Source organism: Tenebrio molitor, chromosome 2 (assembly GCF_963966145.1).
Source record: "Tenebrio molitor chromosome 2, icTenMoli1.1, whole genome shotgun sequence".
Taxonomy (NCBI): Eukaryota; Metazoa; Arthropoda; class Insecta; order Coleoptera; family Tenebrionidae; genus Tenebrio; species Tenebrio molitor.
Window position 1 is genome coordinate 8,575,490 of NC_091047.1, and position 12,307 is coordinate 8,587,796.

At 36.3% G+C, this 12,307-nt stretch overlaps 2 protein-coding genes across 6 annotated transcripts in view; one reads left to right on the forward strand and one right to left on the reverse strand.

Moving 5' to 3' along the window:
* Positions 1–12,307, forward strand: part of didum (dilute class unconventional myosin) — a 140,405-nt gene that overhangs the window by 56,481 nt on the left and 71,617 nt on the right. The gene's annotated exons all lie outside the window — the stretch shown is intronic.
* Hr3 (Hormone receptor 3) overlaps positions 1–12,307 on the reverse strand; it is an 85,741-nt gene that overhangs the window by 35,394 nt on the left and 38,040 nt on the right. For 2 of the 5 annotated variants that reach the window (XM_069040291.1, XM_069040286.1), the window contains exon 1: positions 335–627. The exons of 2 other annotated variants lie outside the window; for them this stretch is intronic. The gene's annotated coding sequence lies outside the window, so the exon portion shown is untranslated. Of the gene's footprint in view, positions 1–334; positions 628–12,307 lie in introns of those variants that run through there. One more of the 5 variants, XM_069040293.1, reaches the window with a different exon arrangement.

The following is a 12,307-nucleotide window of genomic DNA, read 5'->3' on the forward strand; positions in this document are numbered from 1 at the left end:
ATTTATTAGTGTCGTGATGTGTGGTAAAGGTGAAAAATCTTCAGTGAATCTGAAGGCACAACAGGATGGTAGTTGCGGAAAGCCGGTACGGGTTAATTAAGATTTTGCGGAATAAAAGAGAAAAGTAGACGAGTGGAAGACCGTGGAGCACACATTAACCTGAGATAGTCACTATAACAATTTCGTGATAAATATAGATAAGGCAATTTGTTTATTTTTCGATAAATTCTAGTGCTAACTCGCCGCAAATTACGCTCACTTCTCGACCGGGAGCGAATCTCGGAGTCCCCCAACAAAACAATAATTAATTAACGAAACGGACGCAGATACGCACCTGTACCGTGCGAAAATAAACCAAAATAATCCACTGGTGTTCGCACTGCGATCACAACACATAATCACAAACCACAACGCATCTCACGGAAAACTTCCGATACAGATCCATGATTGTGATCGGCGAGCACGTGTGCCACCCCCGAGCCCGCACAAGTTTTTCTCCGCCAGTCGAAATTTCGCGGTTGTTTGTGGAACGTGCGTAGAGACGGACGCGTATCGCACGCACTATTTCCGCATGCACACACACACACTCCTACGGACGAAGTCTTGGCAAACACTAAACTCCAACCACCATCGTGCTAGAGTAGAAAGTAGGCATAAAGTTTAGAGCGGCGCATGCTTGCAGTTATGCTAACTGTACTTTTCACCAACAGACAACACGCGGACCAAAAGGCTCATCGGTTTCGGCGGCGGAAGGGTGGAAGCGTCGCGATTAAAAGTACGCTTCTTCCGGGCGCGACGTTCGGGGGTGGACGGATCCGGGGTGGGCGAGAGGTGGGTGCGAGGGGCGACGCGCGATGGAAATTACAGGTTGATTTAGGCGACTCGCAGAGTGATTTAGTAAGATGAACATCCCGTACAACGCAGGAATAAATAAATAAAGGGGTCGGGAAATTTTCATATTTTACAGCTGTCAAAAGTTGCCGAAATGGATCGCGAATGAACCGTTATGGCCCAGGTTCTGGACAAAAAGTGAACAAACATTAAATATGGATGCGGAGTTAATGCCCACTCACGAGTTTAGTTCTATTTTTGGGGACACAAAAGAACGTGTGATTTCACAAATTATTACTCGTTTTCCCCAATTTCTACATCATGTTCTTTCAATCATTTCTAACCACCTGGTACAATGTCAGATTCGTCTGACTGAACATCTAACTGTCCCAGAGGAATATGACAAGTTACAAACACGTCTCATTTGTTCTACGATAAACAATTCGATACCAGTTCATTGTACTTTGCTTTCAATTTGTTTTCTAAATATTCAGTTATAATACCACGAGTAGTCAAAGATTGTCGAATATTTTTGTGGTGGTATCACGAATGGTCATTGGCTTTATGAACACCATGAGTGCGTAGCACGAATGGTGTTCAAAAGCGTAATGACCATAAGTGATACCATCGGAAAAATATTCTACTATCTTTGACTACGAGTTGTATTCGACAGACTATTCAATGAACCAAATCAATGATTAAAATAAAAATTTTCAAAGCTAGTTCGCAAATCTGCGTTACACATGACTTCATTGTTCAGTTAACTTCGTCAGAAAGTAATAATTTCTTTGAATAAAAATAATAATCAAGGTTTGTTTAAAATATTCACCTCGACCACTAGTGGAATAGTCAGTTATATTTTCACTAGTGGAATATTCGCTGGAATTTTCTGTTGCTAGGCTACGAAAGTACATGTCTGCTATTTTATTGGTTAATATTTGAAAAATAACAGGTGAATTGAATAGTCATTTTAATTTGTGTGATTTTAAAAATTCCTGTCAATATTGAACGTGATACGAAAAACTAATCAATCCTTTTTCACCAAAATGGCGGACCACAAATTTAGATTATCTTCGTTATGCTTCTTTCAATTAATATTCTTACTCATTTTACATTTTTTAATGAGAGGTACGGCTATTGTGTAGCAATATCACAATCTAATTTTCTGCCATCGTTGTTGATAAAAATTTATTGTTTCTGTATTTTTAGAATGCGGTAGTTTAAAATGTAAATGAACTTTAGAATTAATCATTAATGGAGAAGTTAATCGAGAAGACAAGGAATAAGTACCGGGTGACGACGAAAAGTAAATTTTGTTATTTCGTTCATAAATATGAGCAGATTTTGACATCAAGAATTAAAATCAAATTTACGTTGTCGTAGGACATCACACAGGTTTCTACTTTTATAGTTTTTCCAAAAGTGACAGCAATTTTTGAATTTCATTTTATGTATTTCGTTATTACTTATAAGTATGTATGTAATTATTTTTTTTTAAAGTAGAACATTTATCAAGAATTGAAACGATAGCACTTCAAGGTTTGTTACGTCAAGAACCTAAGCTTTTATGGTTCCATCCGAAAATTATGAGTAACAAAAAACAATATGTGTATGTATTTATTTTCAATTGTCTGGTAGATAATATATTAAATTTTACTACATAGGTATAGTGTTTACCGAGAAGTTTGCACCATACGGTATGGTATTTTTTTATTATTGATTTGGCAAAAATGTTATTATGGCAATCGTCTCTGCTTGTTTAAAGACTAAAAATATCACTAACAAAAGTTATCAAGTGATTTTTGCGAAGTCCTTCAAATTTGACATTTTTTTAAATAAAATTCTGAAAATGGGATTACCTAGTGCAGTAATATCGAACAGGGTTGTAGGAATAAGTTGATTCTAAGGAGACTTTATGCCCATGCGCAAATTTTTAGAATACAATTTAAAAAAATAATACATCATTTCCACCAAGGTTGCCACCTGACTTCGTACAGTATTTCGGAGATTGGTTCAAAAAAGTTCTTAGAATAAAAATGATGATAATATAAAATTCGTCAGTGATATTTCTAGTCTTTGGACAAACAGCGATGATTGCCGTAGTGAAATTTTTACTAAATCAATGGATTTAATATAATGTCACATTGTGAACGCACCACGGATTACAGATCACGGATAAACTGTTAAAATCTAACCTCACTTTTTGCGTTGTTTGTGTTTTTACTCTGCAGACGGACGAGTGGTGCGTTCACAATCGACTCTTCAACGCCAACTTTGATGATAAATTTAAATGAACACCCGATATTTTGTTTAATGAAAGTAACAAATATTTTTAATATACAGAAAAAGGAAATATAGAGACAATAAATATTAGTTTGAAGCATCTAAATTTGGAAACAATTATGTACTATCAATTAAAATTTTCTAATGCACCTGCAGTGCACCTTCATTTTATAATAGAGAAGAATCAGAATCTTATTGAAAAAAAAAAACAGAAAATGCTTGTGACGGCTAATCTGCTAATGTATACGATTTACAGGCTTTGTTTCTTTTGCATGTTATGCTTTGTCATAAAACTTGACATTTGTCACTTTATAAAACACGACACACATGACTTGTTTAATTAACAAACAAAGTAGGAATAGTGTGGTCTAACAGAACAATCGAAGTCGTGTCGAAAAGTAAAAATCTTGTAACGTGGACTAATGCGAAAAAAATCTGAAATCTTTGAATTCTTGGTGAACTGTGACGGAAGAGTTTTTGATGCAAAGTTACAGTTAATTTTTTCTTTAATTAATGTCGCGGAGACCGGAAAGATGGTGCAACACTTTTGATGAACGTCGTCCACACTTCCTCCAGTGCTGGAATTGAGTTGTCAAAGAACCGTTGTTCGAGACTTTTATTGACCATTAAATAAATCACATGTCAAAATTTCAGATCCGCAAAGTTCCCGGATTCGTGAGACGCAACTCCTTTTGCGGCTTTACCGCATTGCACAGAGTTGCCACTGTTGCTCGGGCATTTGTTTCCAATTACGAAAAAGTTGTCAAAAATCGATTTATTATCCACCGAAGTGCCACATATAAAATCTTCATTCATCCAGATCTTTACAACTATCGGTTTAATGACCTGCAGCAATAAAACGGCGGTTTAATTTTAAGAACTCGCCAAGCTTATACATAGAGGATTTTATTAGAAAAATACTGTTATCCCACTCTAACTGTCGGTGGCCGTGCAAGAAAAACTGTTATGGCTGTGCAAACGCGTCATTAATCGTTGAAACGAGACGAGAGTTTTTTTTTGGGAACCCTGGACGAAATCTGGTCGGACGGTGGTAAAAGTTGGGTTCCATAAATGGTAGGATTTTATGGGGGCAATATTCGGTCAACATCATTGTGGCTGCTGCCGAATATTGGGCCATAAAATATGGTTTCGGCTCTATTTTAAGTCATATTTCAAGAAATCGACGAATAAATCATTGTTATTGCCCCCGAAACGTGATAGAACTTTCGAAAATTTTTCTGAGGAATTTATTGAGAGCCCAAGATGTTCCTTCTTCACCACCGTCCATTATTTTGCATCCCCGCAATCACTCTCATGATTGAACGCCCAGTGATGTGCGTCATCGGTGACGTGCGCGCACTGTTAAAGTAATTAGACAGGACGGAAGGGTGCAAGATGAACTTATAATGAAAAAATATGAAAAATAAAAAATACTCCCATTATGCATAATGTCGCGGATTGCGGAAATGAGAAGAAGCGTGTATATCGACGCACATTTATTACGTCACACGACGTCAAAACATGGCGTCGCCATGACGACGACGTTGGCGCCGCGCGGGACGCTCCGGTACTAACGGGAGCATCGTCGGCGTCTGGGATGCATAATATCCCTTTTATCCCACACAAACTATTCAAGAGAATTCTGAACGGCTCGACGACACGACCAAATAAAAGACTTTATCATCCCTTCATTATTAAAACCGCAATAATAACCCGTCCCTCAACTAAATCAAGTGGGAATGCGTAATGGTGGTGATGTCGCAAATGAAGCCCACACAAAAACAATTGTTTCAGCTGCTCGAAGATGCAAAAATTAAATGAGATATTCTCGTTCCGCGGAATAATGGCACGAACAGATTTATCGCAGGAAAATATTTATAAATGGTGGATTTAATTAGTCACGTACGTTGACACCTCCGAGTAGGATGAGCGGGGTCATGAACTTGATAAGCCGACAAATCTGGAAAGCAACAGAGATCTTCCAAAATTAGACGTCATCTTTTCACAATGCGGTCCTGTCATTCACCTGTCATTTCTAGGCTGCGGCTAAGGCTACGACACACTTGTCACGATCGTGTCAAAAAACGGAGGGATGGCTCAATTGTTTTCGCGTGACGAACGCCCATTTAATTAATGCCTCGGCACCAACGCCCCATTCGCTGGGCAGTATTGACCGCAAGATGCCGATGGGCAATAAACCAAGGCACGAAAGTCAGTCCATGTCCATGTAATGGGATGAAGTGGTAAATATTTACGACCCCCCGTCGGGTAAGTGCAGTTGTCGGCGTGTTACAATAACTTTGTGGCGGAGCGCCGCAACCAGAGGGTGAACGCGACCCGCAGGGATGCTGTCGACAGGTAGCGGGTGATTTTTCTCGATGCAACAAAGAAACTACAGTTAGATGGACCATGTGCCCCGACAGCTGTACGGAGCAGACTTTCCTCTTGATAATTATAAGGCGACGGAGAGGGTTTCGTGGGAACGCCTTATCTGGAGTCCGCGTAAGGTCCACACCCCCCATGTGTGCACAAACAGAATTTTCACTTCCGCCTAACGGGAAAGCTAATCTGATTTTTTTTAGTACCTGTTCGTTTGGGCCGTCCCTCGGTTGCGACATAAGGCAATATTTATTTAAAGATATTCATTGGTTCTGCGCCTGTGAATCATCTGAATCGGTGGAAGGTCAGTGAACTTGGCGAATTTTTGAGGTACGCATCCAATTATTGCTTGGCCGACGATTGCCAACAACAAAAAATAAAACAACCGTATTGAACCCTACAAGTACTGTCAGTCCACTGACCTTTGCGTCGATAGAGAAAACACCATAGAATACGTACTAATAAAGTGGTGTTATTTTATTGTTGCTATACATGGACGTCGGTGGAGTTGCACAAATCATTACTTTTTCCTATATGGTTCTAATTCGTTCGGCCGGACTTTTTTCACAATGCCTCAAAGTGCGTTCTAATTCTCCGATACGTTTCTAATTAAATCGAGTTGCACGTTTAACGCAGCAATTAATTTTGATCCGTGGCCGTTGCGTACGTTTAGTATGCAAGTAGTTATTTGATTTCATTGCTTGTTGGCATTACGATCATGCATACAATCACCTCTGCTGAGCGAATGTGTAATCTGGGTGCACGATACGATCTTTAATAATAAGGATTTATCAATTTTGAAACGTCGGATTTATGGATATGGATATTCAAATTAATTCTCTATCACCAGATAAACACCTCGTGTCACTCACTATTAGGTCAAATTTAGATTTGAAAACTTATTTATTTGCCAACGTGTCGTTGTAACACATTTGTAAACGTTAACGACCGCTCGAGATTAACTTTTTGATATTTTGATGACGATTTACGCAAACTGATGTTAACAAAGACAGAATCGTTTCATTTCTTGACAGTCTGGTAGCTGTTTCGTAAAATATTAAAATACTGAACCATAAATATCTGCAATTTTTGGGTGTTAACTTTTTTAATACCAAAGTTTCACGAGCAAGCCGAGATAAAACCCACGCAACATAATTTTTTATGCTTCTTTCGATGACAATTTTTTTGTAAAGGCACTGTTTGAACTTTTATTAAATTGAAAATTTTCGATGGCATCAAATCTTGTTGGAGGAAACTTGATTCAAAGACAGAATGCAACTTCATACCTACTCCCACAGTAAAAACAGAACTCTTTGATAAGGGTGGATCTACGATCTATTGACAAGCTAGCCAAACTAGAATATCGAGAAACGGCGCAGGACCATTCCATTATAACTTCATGTGTATTATTTCGCACCATAAAAACATAATTTTGCTTCAGGTTTTGATGATAAACAAAACCAGAGCTTGCTATTTTGAGACATTCTTCATACATATTACCACGGAACATCTAGGTAAATCTCTTTATCTCAAATTTAAATATTTGTACTTGACAAATGTTTCGTTCTTGCAAACGCACAGTCGTCGATATTGATTTAAAAAGTCTCAAAACGAACGATACAAACACTGAATTAAGTGCGATCAAATAAAATGGACGACAAAAGTGACATAACAATAATTGTTTGTTTGGACAAGAACAGTAATTGATCAAGTTGTTTATTGTATTGATACCCTTACAACAAAAATTACTCCCTTTGCAATTTGAAATATGTAACTGTACATTTTGTTTTAAGGAAATTATTGAGCAAGATTGAAACATCAGTAAAGCTTGTTTGACACGATGCTAAATTTTGTAGAAAATTTGTTAGAAAATGAGAGAGACCCTCGATCAGGACCAATGAACGATCAGGATCATAGTCTGTCTTTGTCAGATCCTGATCGTTCATTGGTCCTCTCTCATTTTCTAACAAATTTTCTACAAAATTTAGCATCGTGTCATACAGCCTTTATTGTAGGTTCAAAATATTTTTAATTTTCTTGGTCGTCAAAAAAAATCCTTTTTATTCGAAAATTGTCAGTCTTACAGAAAGATGCAAAATGACGACGCTACTTATCCAATTTAATTTATAAAATATATCTCTTATGAACGTGTCTACGGTTTCACGCAAGAGTGTAGCTTTAACAAAATAATTTTCCTTACATTGTGTAATATTTATTTTTTATGGTTATTTTAGTCTTGTTATCTTGTGCAGGTGACCTATAGGTCACTGAAGGGGTTGAAATTTTAATAATGTTTTGAGTAATCAATTTTGTTATAATGAGGTAAAGAACCTGGAGACATTTTTTTCATTTATCAAAAACCAAAACAAATATAAATTCCTTCCGTTTTCGGTTTCACAAACAGGCTCTTTCTATGACATTTTTCAGCTGCAACATCCTGGTTTCTGCATAAATATTCTACTTCAGGTGGAGTTTGTTTACATGGTCAATTAATTCCTGATTTTTCTAAAATTCTGAATTTATTCACCCACGAAAAATATGCCTTAGAAAGTTCCACCGAGGCTACAACGGTGTAGACAATAACTCCATTTTGCCGAAAGCACATCTCGAGTTTGTTTTTTACTCCAAACTGTACAAAATTTAGTTTCCCGATCACACTTTTTGTAATATTGAAAAACTGACTGGATAATTTTTAATGACGTCAGTAAGTCATTTCTGTCATTAAAATAGTGGCATGTTCTTTGCTATAAAATATTTGGATGCTGATTGTCACGAACACATTCCACGGTTTTTTTATAACATAATGTAAAAAAAGTTATTAAAACTTAAAACTACAAACTAAAAGCTAAACATCATTTTATACAGCGATTTTAGTGAACACACCTGTACTGCAAATAATCTAAAATTTAGAGCCCAAATTTCCGTTAAACATCTGTTGTTAAGTACATTTAGTGTGACTGAAAAATTAAAATTGTGATATGATGCAAAATATTTATTTCTGATGTGTCAGCAGAATTTCTATCATTGGTAAATTGCGACAACGTTATTAGATTACTCAGAGATTAATTTGTAAACTGTAAAATCATTTAAATATCTAAGGTCAGATTTCACTGAAGCGCAAATTAAATTCATAGAAAGCGTCTTGTATTTGTAGTTATTGTGTTTATAATTTTACAAGAAATTTAACAAACAATATCCGATTAAAACGATACTTTGGCAACAGAGAACGTGGCAGTATAACAAGTTTGGTTCACTTAGCAGAATCTTCTGGTAAGCGACCAATCAGTTGTTATACAAATTTTGAAGTCAGTACAAATATATTTATGGAGGAGGTAACTACTGTTTTCTATTGTAATTTGCGCTTTGTCCATTATATGTAAATACGGTAGAGGTAGAATCACCAGTCGCAAAGAAAGTGATGATGCTTATCCCAAGGCGAGTTCCAAGCGCAGTTCAACAAAAATTATTTTTTCAAATAGGCAACTCTACCAATCGGTATTTGGTATTCATATTAGGAATTTGTAATGATTTCGTAGGGGGGATTCGTCACTCCGCCGTTAATTACTGTTAAATTTCGAAGACGACAAGAAGTTTATTGCCCGTTTTAATAACAGTAATGCCGCTCCAAGGCTACAATTTCATGGTGGAACCGATGGAAATTGCAAAACCGCCACACAAGAAATCTGAAAAGGAAGAGAGTGTTGAACGGATGTGATTGTAATATAACAACATCTTTTCCTTTAACGTTTTTTGCCTCATCTTCGAGATCATACAAATTGTATTAAACGAAATATCTCCGCTTCCATCGTTTCGAACAATTACCAATAAAAGATCACCGATTTCGATAAAACAGGCGAAAGAATGAAACACAAAGTTTGTGTCCATTGTACAAAAAGTAGAAAGCTCTAATGACGGTCCAAATTTATGACGGCGGAACTCGAAGTCATGAACTAAAGATGTTGATTATAATCCCCCGTGAGACTTCTCTATTTTCTTGATAATTCATGGTAATTTCGCGTAAATAGTCGCCGCAATAAATTCTCTCAGGCCACACAACTCGGTACACACATGGAAAACAACTGTATTACTGTCGAAATGTGAAAGTGTACTCGACGAAAATTAAGTTGCCTCCATCATAACAACAGCAAAGATCATAATAATTAATAAAAAAATTCATATATAATATGCACGCAACTAATTAAAAGCCATTTAGTTGTAACCATGTAAGAGATTGTGTAACGATAATTTTTTTATTTTGCACCAGGAGGAGCTTTTTTACGCAATGAAATCATTTCAGAATCGCAAATATTAAAACTGGAACCTAACATTACCGGTGGCACCCATTAATTTAAAAACGTCGACACTCAAAGATAGCTTGAAAAGTTGTTTCTGCAAGTCGAAAGTAGTTGTGAATGTTCAATTTTCGTACAGTCGATCGGTTAATCGGTTACGTAACGGATCGCAAATATGTTTCAGTTTTGTAAAATCTAGCGCCGTATTTGATGCAACAATAACGCATCGTTATCGCACACTAACTAACGTCTCTAACTACTTAGCATTGTAATTACGAAACGGCAAATGTTTTTGACCCCTCGCTAGTTAACAGTTTCGCAACTCGGCCATTAATTCCAATAATATATAATTTTCAATAGAGAATGCTCATTACGACTCGTTTTAAAATGTACATCGAACGTAATTAAGCACCACTTAATTTAGCACAAACTGACGAGAACGGTTCTTGACATTGATGGGACTGAAATGTAACAGATCTTCAAGGTCAGTTTTACTATGCATGTGCATCATATTTACTACGTTTTGTCCATTCACGATTCGATCGGCGCGAAAACACAGACGGCCTTCGCACCATCGTGTTGAACAATGAAGAAAATTGTGATCTTATTTTTTTAAAAGTGACAGTCAGTATCACCTTCTACCGGCTAGAAATTAGGTTGAATTCTTGTAATTATAATAAATAGCCGGTTTTACGGCGGTATTTATTATTGAGGAAATTTCCACTACACATGTTCACTGTGCGCGATTTTATTTGTTTTTGTTTGATTTTCACCCAAAATTTTCACTTTATTTATTATAAATTCCAAAACACAAAAACCAGGTTACCAAAATAAACCGGCAATAAAGAAACGGAAAAAAATCGGGCGGACAGTCCGGAAGGCTTTTGCCGCCTACTCAGGTTTATTCAAATTCGACGCTGCGCGTGACGCAGAGCGCCGACACAGTTCATTGGACGAGGCTGTTCACGTGACAAATAAAAGCTCACTGTTTTGACTGGTTTTGACAGTCACATTATAAAGAACAAATTCGATAACTAAAGGAAGCAATAAGAGCGTCAAAGAAATGAACTCCTCTTCTAAGACTTCCGTACTACGAGATGAATTTTGATTAATTTTCATAGATTGACAAGTGAGGTTAAGATAAGATTAATTTCTCTGATCTCATTAATACCTACTGAAAAGCTAAGTTTACTGTGAAAATAAAAGGATGTAAAAATGAGAAGTGTAAGAGGTATTTTTAAACCTACTCCCCTCACAGTAGTGACTTTGGTCATTGTTACAAGAATTGTATTTTTTAAGACATTTCATAAATGTGTTTGTGATTTTTGAGTTAGTAATGTGTGACAGGAGCGAGAATTAGAATTTGTGAGGAAATTTAATTTTAATGATGGGTTATTTACACTCGGTTGGCACAGATTAAAGAGTCCTCTCTCATCTGTTCTGTGGCGTTTGTGAAATGTAGAATTTAGGGTTTTTACAGTTTTAAAAATGCCAAACAAAATGTCAAAATTTATTACGAAAAAACATCGGACGAACGCAGTGAACTATGAATACGTAAATTGGGAAACAGTTTCGTGGAAGAAATCTACAATAAATTAATCTCAGGTTAACGTGGTTAATCTTGAATTCCTTTTAAGAAAGCTCTCAGTCGACACCCACGCCTAAAAGTTTGGAGCTCCATGAGGCTTATGATACATTTTTGTAACATTATCTTGTAACAAGAACTTATGACTGGACGCTTATTACTGTTGGCAACTAAGTTCTGGTCTAAAACAGCATCGAGTCGGGATATTTAAGCACATGCAACGGTGAAAATAGGTTGCAAATTATTATGGCAGATTAAGAAAAATACAATTCAATTCGGTAAATAAGTGATACATTTTAATCAACTGGAGATTTTTTTACACATAAAGTTGTGTTGTTTATACATTTTTTTGTTTCTTTGTAATATGTATTGGGAAAATGTAGGTTAATCCTTTGTGCTGTCGGATTGGCAATTACAATGAAATTCAAATTATGTAATTAATTAATAATTATATTTACCAATTTTAGTGTTGTGTTTATGCCGTATGCAATTTCAATATCCATGTCGGATCTAGTTCATGTAAAAACAAGGACTCATTTATCACAAACTAAACAGAATAATCGCAGAATTGTGCGTCGTGTTTTTTTACAGAAACCACAAGATTTTCCACAATTTTGAACAAATGTATTTTTCGTTGTTCGAAACGCCAAACACAAAACAAAACAATAGAAAAACACGCATGTAAATAGAAGTTGGTTGTTAAATTTTTGTGGTGTTTTCTTTTTATTTGACGCTCTGAAAGAGAGAATTAACAGTGGAATAAATAATGGAAGTGCGGTTTCGACAACTAAGTTTGGAGTGCTTTCAGAGGTCGACACAACTTCGCTGACAATTACTTTGCCGAGGAGAACCCTACCGTCACGGTTAAATGTTATAATGTAATTTTAATATAATCTTCTTACTTCGAAATACCTTTTGTGATTTATAGACGCGAACT